At 42.5% G+C, this 14,015-nt stretch overlaps 1 pseudogene; it reads right to left on the bottom strand.

The window, feature by feature from the left end:
• Positions 1 to 2,351: 2,351 nt before the first annotated feature.
• Positions 2,352 to 9,631, bottom strand: LOC123490948 (annotated as a pseudogene).
• Positions 9,632 to 14,015: the final 4,384 nt, after the last annotated feature.

Consider the following 14,015-nt stretch of genomic DNA (forward strand, 5'->3'; position numbering starts at 1 on the left):
TATATTTTTGTATTTGTAAAACGTTAGAGTTCAGAAATCTGCATTTTCAAAAACGCTAATATCAAAAAAATCTGTGTTTTAGACCATTTCACCCTGATCATAGAGTGATCATGGGTGTGCACTATAGTTTTTTCCTTCACAGAAAGATACATTACTGCAACACATTCACGATAAAATAGCTTGACATGACAACAGTAGTACAACGCTATTTGGATAAGGTAGCCACACAAGTAAAAATGAGGTTCAGTGTTAAAAAGCAAGGACATTATATTTCTAATGTTTATCATAGAAAGAATGTGAGCAGCTACATTTCCTAATGTTTTGTTTGAAGTTTAATCTAGCATTTTACCAGGAAAAGTAGGCTACAACGAGAAAAGTACCAGAGAAAGGTAGGCTACACATCAGTCCGATCACAAGTGCTGCTGATAAGAACGCCAGTTCGTGAATTCTCATCCGACTGGAGAAATGCAAGTCAAGCACAACATTTGTCTGATGGCAAGACAGAAATTACAGTAAGAAGCCTTTTTAGATTTACAAAAACGCATTAAGATATTTTTCTTTATGCGTTTTATCATTATCATAATTTTTGTGGCAGAATTCTGTGCTAATGAAACCCCTGAAAACTATTTTTGGGGGGATATGAAAGTATAGTTTCTGAGGGTTTCCAAATGCATATTTTACGAGGTATGAGTATGGCCAAGATACACACTTCTAAGGGTTGTTCTTATGCATGACGCATGGAGTGCCTGGATACAGCCCTTAGCTGTGGTTATATTACTATATAACACAAAACCCCCGAGGTGCCTTATTGCTATTATAAACTGGTTACCAACGTAATTAGAGCAGTAAAATAATATTTTGTTATACCCGTGGTATACGGTCTGATATCCCACGGTTGTCAGCCAATCAGCGTTCAGGGCTCAAACCAACCAGTTTATAATAAACAAATTGGCGAGCTGTGGTCAATGGTTCAAATGAGAAACCCAAGAGGCCGCTGGGTGTATGATCCCTTGGGTTCTCGAGAGTCTACCTCTGCCCTGGACTACACATGACAACAATTTGTATAACTTGTAGTATGCCTGTCACCTTTAGCGTCACATGTATGACTTTTGATTGATGTATGATTTGATTTGTGTATAATTTGATTTATGCGATTTGATGGTTTTCTGTCGTTTGAGTTTGATTTCTGTGGCAGTGCGTGTTACTTTGTTTACAATGGAGGTGCAGTTTAAGGGGCCCCCTAAGCTTCATTAGTGATAAACACACCTTTCACCATACTTGCCAATGTCCTAATTTGCTTGTGTTTGGGGATTTTAGGCCTTGTCCGATGATTAATGACTTACTTATATATGACTGCATAACAAATTGGACTGATTATTCATTCCCCTCACCTTTTTCTTACTTGATCAGGCTTTAAAGAAGTTGAGAGACCTGAGAGGACCAGAGTAGTACTTGTCATGACGTTTTCCAGTTAGAGGTGCATCTTCACCAGGTAAGACTCAAAATGGCACACCTCGAGAGTGAATGATCAACCTCTAAAAACAAATATGTGTGTGGTCACCATGGTGTGAATGTAAAATGCAAAAAAAAACAAAAAAGACTTCCAATCATTTCAAATTCCATGATAAGCGCTCAGTTATTTATTTTATTAGGAGTAGTTGGCAACGCCCACTAATAGCAAACTCCCTTCCAAAATGCCATGAACAGGATCATTTGTGAGCCAACAAAATGGTGTAAGAAATCCAAACCATAACTTTAAACAATTCATTAAAAGGCAAAGGCCTTATAACCTTAGTGATTTAAGATTTCGATACAAAGTAAATATTAATTTCACGAAAATGAACACATGTAAGCATAACGTGTGTATCAAAATACTTGAAATGGAAGGGCATTTGGCTAGGCCTCCTTTAATTTATCGTCTTTTCACATTCATTCTTACACACATTGCTCTAGTTCAGTATTCAATAATTTACATACCATTATTTGAAACTTTTAAATCATAGACCACTAGTTATCCAAGTTGTTTTAGATCAGAATATTAGGCACTAAATGCTTTTAATAAAAAAATAATGAGTCTGCATGAAGACTTACCTTTGGTCCCTCTAATAGCAGCCAAAAACTATTAGGATATCATAGTTTGTAGTTTGACACTTGATGAAGTTTGATATCAAAGCCTTTGAGACATTGAGTCACTTGCACAAGTACTTCTTGCCCATCTTCATGATGTTGTGGTTTTGAAATCTTGCCTACTTGTAGCCTCTGTTCTATGTATGAACGTGTTTTAAACCAGTGAGCAGCATCATCGGATGACATGGTCTGTGTTTTCCTGAATGCACACTCATTCATGCCCATCATCCATTCCTGTTCACATCTCCATTGCTAACGTTCTCCCCCTCTCCATCCCTTCGCCTCCCACCCCACCTCTTCCTCCCCTCTGTCTTCTCCTTCTCTGGACGTGGTGTGGCGCTCCCAGGACTGGAGGTGGGGACTGAAGTGGGAGGTAGGGGGATGGCCTCTCCCTTCTTGTCCAGCTCGGCCAGCTCTCGGGCAGAGCAGGTGGGGGTCGGGGTAGGGTAGGTGTGGTGGAAGGATTCTGAGTCCACCTAGTCGAAGCCCTCCCTCTGGGGAGAGCACAGGGGTGAAGCGCTCCCCCCACAGAACCTCTGAGTCTAGTGGTATAAGCTGCGCGCCTGGCATGTCATTCCTTGAGAGAGAGAGGGGGGGAGACAGACATTAATGACATGAAATAGAGGATAGGAACTTGAAACTACTTGTGATTGGGTATGATCTAAATGTTTTTTGTAAAGCCCTTGTCTATGGAACTATCTTAAGACCTGGACCCAAGCTGGGTTGTTGTGCTTTGTGGATCCTAATTAAGATTCACTATGCTTTGTCTTCCTGACTTTAAAATGAGCTGTACTCCTTTCATTGTGCAAACATTTTAGCAGGGATTTCCAGGGTTGTATTAAAACAACTGAGACAAGAGAGTGAGACAAGATCTCATTGGGAAAAAGGAAATAGGCTGACAGTGTTTGTAATACAGAGATGTGCATCTTCTCTTTCAATCACAACGTGTCACACATCAAACGCACAGATGCAGAAACACACACAGATAAACACACACACAGATAAACAAACACACACTTTCTGAATATTTATAGGTGGATTGCCTATACGAATAGCTTGCAGCGGTTTTCATCCTCTGCTCAAGTGAACCATAGAAGAGCGATCAATTTACAGTACATATTTCCAGTGAGAATAAAGGAACAAACCAGACCATGCACAGCACAGTGCCAGGAGTATCAAGGCAGACAGACCAATGTACACCACGCTACACACACATACACACACTGATATTAAGAGGTAAGGGGGTTGCAGGTTGGATGATTCACAACCTTGTATCTGTATCGGGAGTAATTTTTTCAGCAGCCATTATTGTTAAGAGAATTTCTATCTCTAATTCAACTAAGCTTGAATCATTACCAGAGGTTGTAGGCTCTCTGGTTTTTAATCATAAAATTCCGAATCCACGTCCAGCAAGAATGATCTGTATATTTATTCATGGAGAGCTCTGGCGCCAAAACCCACTAACCTCCCTGTTTTATACCCCTTGACAGCACAAAGGCACTTTGCTCCGCCCCACCTTAGAGGCTTTCTTGAACAGGTTTCCACCTTTCTCCTTCATAATATAATAATAATATGCCATTTAGCAAGACTTTTTTTTATCCAAAGCTACTTAACTCGAGTCATGTGCATAATTTTTTTTTGGTGTATGGGTGGTCCTGGGGATCGAACCCACTACCTGCCGCGTCAGATAGCGCCGTGGTCTACCAGCTGAGCTACAGAGGACCAAACCTTCACCCTGGAATGTTTAGTCCCGCCCCCTCTGTTAGTGTGGTTTGATAATTCTAACACAGTTTACACATCTATACTGTATTTGGGGTGAAATCCTTTAGTCATTATTCTTAAAATACAAATTAATCTAACAATGTATGTAAAAATGTATATCACTTAATTTGCATTGCACCTGCATCGCATTTGATAAATTGTAATGTACAGCTGTGCTTCTTTTGAATATAAACAGCCCGGGCTGAATGAAGAAAAAAACAACTGGCAATTCAATGGTATCATGTATAGAGTGGATACCTACATACTGAGCCTGATGATGATGATCATTTTTAATATATAATCAACATACCAATTAGCCTATGTATTTTACATGAAGCATCTGAAAAACTAAACAAAGCCTTTGAGCACCGTATGATTGAAAGTTGAATAAGAATAGAGATAAACGAAAGTTGTCACGCCCTCCCGCTCTGGCGCACCGCGTCGCTGATCTACTAACCACCGGTCCTGGTAACCCCATTACGCACACCTGCTCCCCATCGTTGTGCACACCTGGACTTCATCAGTACCTTGATTCCTTCCCCTTTTAGTTTCGCCCTCAGTAGCCTCCAGTCTTCAGACAGTATTGGTTTTGTTTTTCATGCCCAGTGCGTCTCTTGTTTGTATGTCTTCGTGGTCTTCAATTATTAAACTCACCAACTGCACTTGCTGCCTGACTCCTGCGTCAGTACGTTGCAGAAGCTCCCGTTCTCTAAGCACCTGAGATTAACAAAGCAAACCAGTAAACTCTTTCCTACTTCAGGCAAATCCACTTCAAGGCCTGATTGGGTTTTACTTTCCTGAGGGAAAAAGAGAAAAAACAACCAACGTGCTGCCGATAGCTTTAAAAATTCAAAACCGCATCAGATTTTAGTTTGTCCCCTTGACTAAACCGTCAATATTGACATGGGATACAGAGGAAAAACCAGCCCCTTGCTGTGCGATGGATCAAAGTTCCCCCTCTGTTAAACCAAAGTCTATATATTGAGTAGAATATCAAAAACAAATGTGAAGCAATAACACCCACCCAGTCTGCATCCTCAGTAAACAAAACTCTGTAAACCACCTATTCACAGCTTGGCAGACTAAATAGCCTTGGTTTCTCTAATGACTGCTTGCCCTGGTTCACCAACTTCTACTTCCTCAGAGTTCAATGTGTCAAATCGGAGGGCCTGTTGTCTGGACCTATGGCAGTCTCCTATGGGGGTGCCACAGGGTTCATTCTCGGGCGACCTATTCTCTGTGTATATCAATGATGTGGCTCTTGCTGCTGGTGACGCTGGATCCACTCTATGTGGAGGACACCATTTTGTATACATCTGGCCCTTCATTGGACACTGTGTTAACAAACCTCCAAACGAGCTCAACCATACAACACTCCTTCCGATCCTTCCAACGGCTCTTAAACACTAGTAAAACTAAATGAATGCTCTTCAACTGAACACTGCTTGCACCCCGCCCACCCGACTAGAATCACTACTTCGGCGGGTCTGACCTAGAGTATGTGGACCAACTGCAAATACCTAGGTGTCTGGTTAGACTGTAAACTCTCCTTCCAGACTCAAGATTTTAAGCATCTCCAATCAAAAGTTAGATCTAGAATCGGCTTCCTTTTCGCAACAAAGCCTGCTTCACTCATGTTGCCAAACATGCCCTCGTAAATAGGGACTATCCTACCCGATCCTTGACTGGCGAGTGTCATTTACAAAATAGCCCCCCAACACTCTACTCAGTAAACATTGGATGCGTCTATCACAGTGCCATCCGTTTTGTCACCAAAGCCCCATATACCACCATTGTGACCGTGTAAGCTCTTGTTGGCTGGCCCTCACTACATATTCGTCAGCCAAACCCACTGACTCAGGTCATCATAAATCACTGCTAGGCAAAATCCCCGTCTTATCTTAGCTCACTGGTGACCATAGCAACACCCACCCGTAGTCTGCGTTCCAGCAGGTATATCTCACTGGTCATCCCCAAAGCCAACACCTCCTTTGGCCGCCATTCCTTCCAGTTCTCTGCTCCCAATGACTCGAACGAACTGCAAAAATCTCTGAAGCTGGAGACTCTTATCTCTCACTAACTTTAAGCGTAAACAGTTGTCAGAGAAAGCTTACCGATCCTGCACCTGTAACACAGTCATTCTGAAAATTAGCCCACCAACTACCTCATCCCCCATATTGTTATTTATTTTGCTTCATTTGCACCCCAGTATCTCTATTTGCACATCATCTTTTGCACATCTATCATTCAGTGTTAATTACGGCAAATTAGCAACTATTTTTGCACTATGGCCTATTTATTTATTGCCTTACCTCTACAACTTACGACCTACTTGACACACCTGTATATTTTCTGTTGTATTTTTGACTTTATGTTTTGTTTTACCCCATGTAACTCTGTGTTGTTGTTTTATCGCAACTGCTTTGCTTTTATCTTGCTTTATCTTGTTCTCAACCTGGCTTACCTGGTTAAATAAAGGTGAAAAAAAAGAAAGAAAAAAAAAGACTAGTAAATCACCTGCAGTGTGTCTTTGAATCAAAGCGACGGTAGTTCAGTTCACTGCCACCACCCACCTGGACTCAGAATCATTGCGGTGGAGGGATGTAAGGAATTGGGTCGTTCCTGAAAGAGTGCCTTTTGCATCCCTTTGACGTTTTAAAGTAATAGAATTGTGGAATAGTAGAATTTTAAAGCCTGTTATATTAAATGAAGTGCCCTTTAATATAGACCATATGGAAAATTCAATCAAACCTAATTTTGGCTAAAGGCTTGCTAAAGTGCCAAAATCCGCATTTTGACATGTCTCTCTATCACAACCCTGTGTCACTTCTAGGAAGATTTTAACCCACAATCCCAAAATGTCTCCAAGTTTCACCATCATTGGAAAGCCCTAGTTATTTTGTTGCTTTGACAAAGTCAATTCTGAAGATTACTATTTATTTCATATGATTTAGGTGATTCGATTTATGTCTGTCCCTCATTTTAAGGTCCACCCTGTTAGCGTGAACTGAACTCTCGTTTTAATATGGTGAAACTATTCCTTTTAAAAAGAAACATTGAACACCTAATAGTCAAATCATATAGTAAAAGCAGGTGAGCTGGTTCTACTCTTTTTGGCCATTTTCTGCTGTTTTGGTGGAATGGGTTCGAACATAAATACATCAACTCCTGTTACTATATAGACAGGCTAGAAATGTTTAACAATTAAACATTTGGTTGCATTCAATTGACACTCCCTGTTGCTAGAAACAAGGGGATTTATGTCTGATTTAAGAAGAAATTGTAAACCCTGTTATTTAACCCTGTTACTGTTTTGGCACTTATAGAAGCCTTACTATAGTATTTTTTTGAATTTAACCTCTTGAGATGGGAAACATGTTTTTTATTAAGTTGAACATGTGCTCTTTATGACAGAATTAGGTGAAATCAAATGTTTCTTTTGACCAAGTTACCCTTCTCAAAAGGCACGTAAATTGGTGGAACGACCCAATTCAATCCCATTCCGATCTGAATTCCCTCAACATCTTCTGCTCGTTTAATTTCCCAGAGGCTGTGCTATTGACAGGTCTGGGATTCTCCCAAAACACACAGGGACGGGCTTCCTTGAGTCCCTCCGCTTCTCTGCCAGGAGCCAGACTACACCAATAGAGGTTATTAGCAATACAGGACAATGCTGTGGCCATTTAGGACAGTGTAGTTGCAGTCCTTGTCAAGTGCATTCACAGCCGACGTTAATTGGTGTCTCCCAAGTGGCGCAGTGGTCTAAGGCACTGCATCGCAAAGGGTTAGCTGTGCCACTAGAGATCCTGGTTTGAATCAGGCTCTGTCGGATGTGGTCTCTAGAATCGGCTCAGTGTCGTACAGGGTAGGGGAGGGAATCACGGGCAGGGATGGTAGTTGAAGTAGAGAGCATCTGGTGCAACGCCAGGGTTGTGGGTTCGATTCCCACGGGGGCCAGTATGAAAATAAATAAATAATGTATGCACTCACTAACTGTAAGTCGCTCTGGATAAGAGCGTCTGCCTAAATGACTAAAATGTAAATGTAAGTCTTGAGTGATTCCTGTCGACTGCCTCTCTTTATCCCACCAAGTGAATGAATGCTTATAAACAGGGTCACACACACATGCATTAGATTCTCATATTATAAGTTAAAATACCTGTAATTATAGTGTTATTAATGTTATTTTAATAATCATTTTCACTCCATGATTATAATACAAATTTCTACAGGTAGACCTCGTAGAGCCCAGATCTATGATCAGCTTACCCTCCCCTGTCCAAATCTTCATCATTGGGCCAGAAATGCAAATCTGACCTTAAATTAGAAGAACCCACCTGTGGCTTCCACCATGCCCTCCAGGATGACTACTACCTCAAACTCCTCTCTCTCCGGCTGTTCTGTGAGATCTCCCAGAAGGGATTGCCCTCGTTGAACTCGTGCAGACATGATGAGTGGCGACACCAGGAAGAGCCTGTCATCCCCATCTCGAAGCCCACAGTGATATCCGTCTGGTTGAGCGGGATAAACTCCCCTTCCTTGGTCTGCTTGGAGCGGATCAGCTTGACCCGGATGGAGGCCTCACAATGTGTGTTCTTCAGGTCTCCACCTGAACATCAGACAGCTTGCTGTCCTCACAGAGATCACCGCCTTGTGGGGAGGAACATCAGCGTCTCGGCTGCTTCTTGGGCTGGGAGATCTTGACGAACATGCATCCCACCATGAAGGCATTGACAGTTGGAGCCCAGGATGGCCTGGACTAACGGCAGAGAATTCCCTCTGGGCATTTATCAGTGATGGCCCGATAGCCGGAGCTTCGATGGTGGTCTCCGTCTGGTGGAGAAGAGGGAAAGGCAGAAGCAAGCCGTTGAGGTTGTTGACGCAGGGGATCCAGTCTCCATCGTCAGTGTGGTCCAGGTCTCTGCAGGGTGTAAGAGCGAGCCACCAGATGAGACCGAAGAACACCCAGGTGGTTGTAGTAGACCAGGGTGAACTACCAGCAGGTTAAAGCGCCACTTCAGCTCCACCAGGGTAGTGAAGATGTCTGTCATGTAGCGGTATTTCTCAAGACGCTCGTTCGTGATACGTTACTGCCGTCCTTCTCCACGTATCGCTGCCGCCGTTTCCTCAGGGTGCCACCTCAGCAACGGTTGGAACCCTACCGCCCCCACCTTGCCTCGCCGCCCCACCACCATGGTCGGTCTGTGGGCACCTGGGTGTTGTTCGTGTGAAAGAAAGAAAGAGAGCAGAGAAAGAAAGAAAGAAAGAAAGAAAGGAAAGAAAGAAAGAAAGAAAGAAAAAGAGGTTAAATAAGATGGAGAGAAATGACTGTGTGATTTAACAAAATAGGTTATTGCTAAATTGATCACTTCCCATCAACTTCTGTCACCTTGTTTTTGGGGGTATCCCATCTTGGTTTTGACAGCTTTGGTCCTGTTTCTCCACATCCTGTCCAAAACGTCCCTTTGAAGCAATTCATGACCTCGAAGCTTTGGGCCACAGTCAAAGCTGTTTCTGGCCTCAAACAGTACGCTTTCTAGCTGGAAAACATAAAAGCATATTTACATGAAAGATTATTCAAAGTCCACTGTGTAGCTGGACTAACGACAAACCTGTGACATTTCATGTCGTTTCATGCCCTACGTAAGCTTTTATGAACAGCTCTCCATATCAACTCCTGCTTACTGTTCACTCTGTCGGCCTGGGCAGGCGAGGGTTCAGAGAAATTGTTAATTTCTGCCATTGATCAGCGCAACAAATTGTGCCAGAACCACTTCACAGTTTTAAAATCCCACCTTCCCACATACAGTGCCTTGCAAAAGTATTCATCCCCCTTGGCGTTTTTTCCTATTTTGTTGCATTACAACCTCGAATTAAAATTGATTTTTATTTGGATTTCATGTAATAGACAAAATAGTCCAAATTGGTGGAAGTGAAATAAAAAAAATAACTTGTTTTTAAAAATTCAAATAAATAAATAACGGAAAAGTGTGGTGTGTGCATATGTGTTCACCCCCTTTTGCTATAAGCCCCTAAATAAGATCTGAGTGCAACCATTACCTTCAGAAGTCACATAATTAGTTAAATAAAGTCCACCTGGTGTGCAATCTAGTGTCACTATGATCTGTCTCATGATCTCAGTATATATACACCTGTTCTGAAAGTCCCCAGAGTCTCTGCAACACCACTAAGCAGGGGCACCACTCAGCAAAGTGGCACCAGAAGATCCAAGGAGCTCTCAAACAGTGTCCAGGGGACGAAGTTGGGGAGAAGTACAGATCAGGGTTGAAGAGAAAATATCCTAAACTTTGAACATCCCACGAGCACCATTGAATCCATTATTAAAAATTGAAACGAATTTGGCACCACAACAAACCACAAGAGGAGGGCAGCCGCACCAAAACTCACAGACCAGGCAAGGGGGGCATTAATCAGAGAAGAAGCAAAGAGACTAAAGATAACCCTGAAGGAGCTGCAGCTCCCACAGCTGAGAGATGAAGTATCTGCCATAGGACCACTTTAAGCCGTACACTCACAGAGCTGGGCTTTACGGAAGAGTACAGAAAATACAATTTCTTAAGAAAAAATAATAGCAAACACGTTTGGTGTTTGTCAAAAAAGGCATGGGAGACTCCCCAAACATATGGAAGAAGGTACTCTGGTCAGATGAGAATCAAATTGAGCTTTTGGCCATCAAGGAAAACGCTATGTCTGGGCGCAAAACCCAACACCTCTCATCACCCCGAAAACAACCATCCCCACAGTGAAGCATGGTGGTGACAGCATCATGCTGTGGGGATGTTTTATCGGCAGGGACTGGGAATGATGGATGAAGCGCTAATACAGGGAAATTCTTGAGGGAAACCTGTTTCACCTCAATCCATTTGACATATGGTATGACTTAAAGATTGCTGTACACATGCGAAACCCATCCCAACTTGAAAGAGTCTGGAGAAGTTTTACCTTTGAAGAATGGGCAAAAATTCCCAGGAATAGATGTTCCAAGCTTATGGGGATACATACTCGAAGAGGACGAGCTTTACATTTGCAAAAGGTGGCTCTAAGTATTGACTTTGGGGGGGGGAAGAAGTGGTGTGCCTGCTGTTCTGTTTTTGTCTATTTTGTTTATTTCCACCCCTAAAAATATTTTGCATCTTCAAAGTGGTAAGCGTTGTGTAAATCAAAAAGATACAACCCCCAAAATCCATTTGAATTCCAGGTTGTCAAGGCAACAAAATAGGAAAAATGCCAAGGGGGTGAATACTTTAAGCCACTGTAAACTGGGGCACAAACACTGGGACACTACACAGACACACGCACATACACACAACCATGACCCTCTCTTTTCATAGCTAACTACAGGAAAAAAAAGTACGATTAGCCACAATTGTGCAACTTCTCCCACTTAAAAGATGAGAGGTCCGTAATTTTTCATCATAGGTACAAATCAACTTATTGACAACAAAATGAGAAAAAAATCCAGAAAATCACATTGTAGGGATTTAATGAATTTATTGCAAATTATGGTGGAAAATAAATATTTGGTCAATAACAAAAGTTCTCAATACTTTGTTGTATACCCTTTGTTGGCAATGACACAGGTCAAACATTTCTGTAAGAAGTCTTCACAAAGGTATTCACACACTGTTGCTGGTATTTTGACCATTCCTCCATGCAGATCTCCTCTAGAGCAGTGATGTTTTGGGGCTGTCGCTGCGCACGGACTTTCCAACTCCCTCAAAGATTTTCTATGGGGTTGAGATCTGGAGACTAGCGCTAGGCCACTCCATAGACCTTGAAATGCTTCTTACAAGCCACTCATAAGTTCCAGGTGTTTGGGGATCATTGTCTGCTGAAAGACCCAGCCACGTTTCATCTTCAATGCCCTTGCTGAGAAGGATTTTACTCACAAATCTCACGATACATGGCCCCATTCATTCTTTCAGCACGGATCAGTCGTCCTGTCCCTTGGGTATAGGCAAACAGCTCAAGTAAAGCACAGATGTTTTCACCTCATGCTTCCACAGTAGTATGGTGTTTTTTGGATGCAACTCAGAGCCCTCTTTTATCCTCCAAGAATGAGTTACCAATTCATTTTGGTTTATCTGACCATATGATACTTCTCCTAATCCCTCTTCTGACTTATAATCCAAATGCACTTACATCAGATTTCTCCATCAAATATGTACTTTGCTTAAGCAGGGGTAACACGCCTCGCACTGCAGGATTTTGAGTCCTCATGCGTAGTGTGTTACTGATGGTAGGGTTAATTTGGTCCCAGCCTCTGGAAAGGTATTCACTAGGGTCCTCTGTGGTTTGGGAATTTTGCTCACCGCCTGGGATTATGGACTCACTGGTGAGATCTATGGAGGCCTGGATCGAGAGATTACTACAGTGTTTAAAAGGTATTCAATTAGTTCTACAGTTGATTTCTTCAAACCAAGCTGCTGTACTTCTATTGGTGATTCAGTGTTCCAGCCTGGTGCAGGTCTATAATCCGTTTCAGTTGATAGCTCTTTGGTCTTAGCTTGCGAGTGGAAGCTTGGAGTGTGACTGTTTGAGGTCAGTGGACAGGTGTTTTATACTGATAACAAGTTCAAACAGGTGATTAATATATAAAATGGAGGACAAAGCGGAGCCTCTTAAAGAAGAAGTTACAGAGTCAGAGAGAGAAATCTTAATTGCTTGTAGGTGACCAAATACTTATTTTCCACTATAATTTGCAAAGGAATTCAGGCTAAAAATCCTACAATGTGATTTTCTGGAATTTTTTATCAATTCACTGTGTTATAGTTGACGGTACTATGGGACAGTACTATATACTCTCATCGAGATTTTTAGTGGGAGAACTTGGCACACCAATGGCTGACTAAACACTTTTCCCCACTGTAGTGACCTCTGGTCGAGTGTAAAGATAAAGTTAAACACCTTTTAATTTTCCAAGAATCTGCTTCATTAGGGTCTTTTGTCATCCTCCCAAATCGCCAGGATCTACTCCACTCACCACGGTGATCTGCAAGATTCAAAGATGAGAACGACTTGAATCCTTAGATGGAACAGAGTTTACTGGGAGATATGGGTGACTCACTGAGATGTATATGTAGATGGGTTGTAGCCTACTGAGATGGGAGATGGGTTGTAGCCTACTGGATGGGACAGTCAGGTTTACTTGGAGTGATGTAGACGGGTGGTAGCTCAATGGGAGATGGTAAAGGGTAGGGCGGGCTGTAGCCTACTGGAGATGGTGTGGATGGTTTGTAGCCCACTGGGATGTAGATGGGCTGTAGCCTACTGGAGATGTAGATGGGTTGTAGCCTACTGGAGATGTATATGTAGATAAGAGCCAGCCTACTGGAGATGTATATATGTGGGGATATATAATCTGGAGATGTATATGTAGATGGGTTGTAGCCTACTGGAGATGGTATGTAGATGGGTGTGGTTACTGGAGATGTAGATAATGTAGCCTACCGAGATGTTGAGATGGGTTGTAGCCTACTGAGATGGGAGATAGTTTAGAATGCTTGAGATGTGTAGATGGTGGCGACCAGGCAATACATGAGACAAAGCTCAGACAGCTGCACTGTGACTTGCAACGCCTGCTACCAACAAAACAAAACAAAAAGCACTCTCAGCTTCTCAATAGTCTTTATTTAAATTTTAGCTTACTTAGCAGACGCGCTTATCCAGAGCTTACCTTACAGTTAAGTGAGTTCCACAACCTGGCGTTGCAAACGCTACGTCGCCAACTGAGTTGGCACGGAGTTATAGATTCCAGAGCTTCACTTACTGGTAACTAAAGGCAGTATAACAGATGTGATGAGAGGAGCTTCAGGGTTATTTACATAGACTCTAAGACATAGGGTTCATGGCTGTGTGTTCCTTTGTATTGGAGAGAGTTTGCGGGCTGCTGGGATCAAAGCACCTAGTTCTTAGCCCCCGTGGGCTGTGGGGCATGTAGGACAGAGAAGGAAAGCGATTCTCCCTCCTCAGCACGATATAATATCACCCGTCAGTCACCACTTCTGAAAGAATGAAATACAAGCAGCGCTAAAGATAAACCAATGACAAGAGTGAGTGTGTGTCAAGTGTGTCCGAAAGATAAGCGCAGCAGCTGGTGGCGGCAA

The sequence above is a fragment of the Coregonus clupeaformis genome, unplaced genomic scaffold, assembly GCF_020615455.1.
Source record: "Coregonus clupeaformis isolate EN_2021a unplaced genomic scaffold, ASM2061545v1 scaf5782, whole genome shotgun sequence".
Classification (NCBI taxonomy): Eukaryota; Metazoa; Chordata; class Actinopteri; order Salmoniformes; family Salmonidae; genus Coregonus; species Coregonus clupeaformis.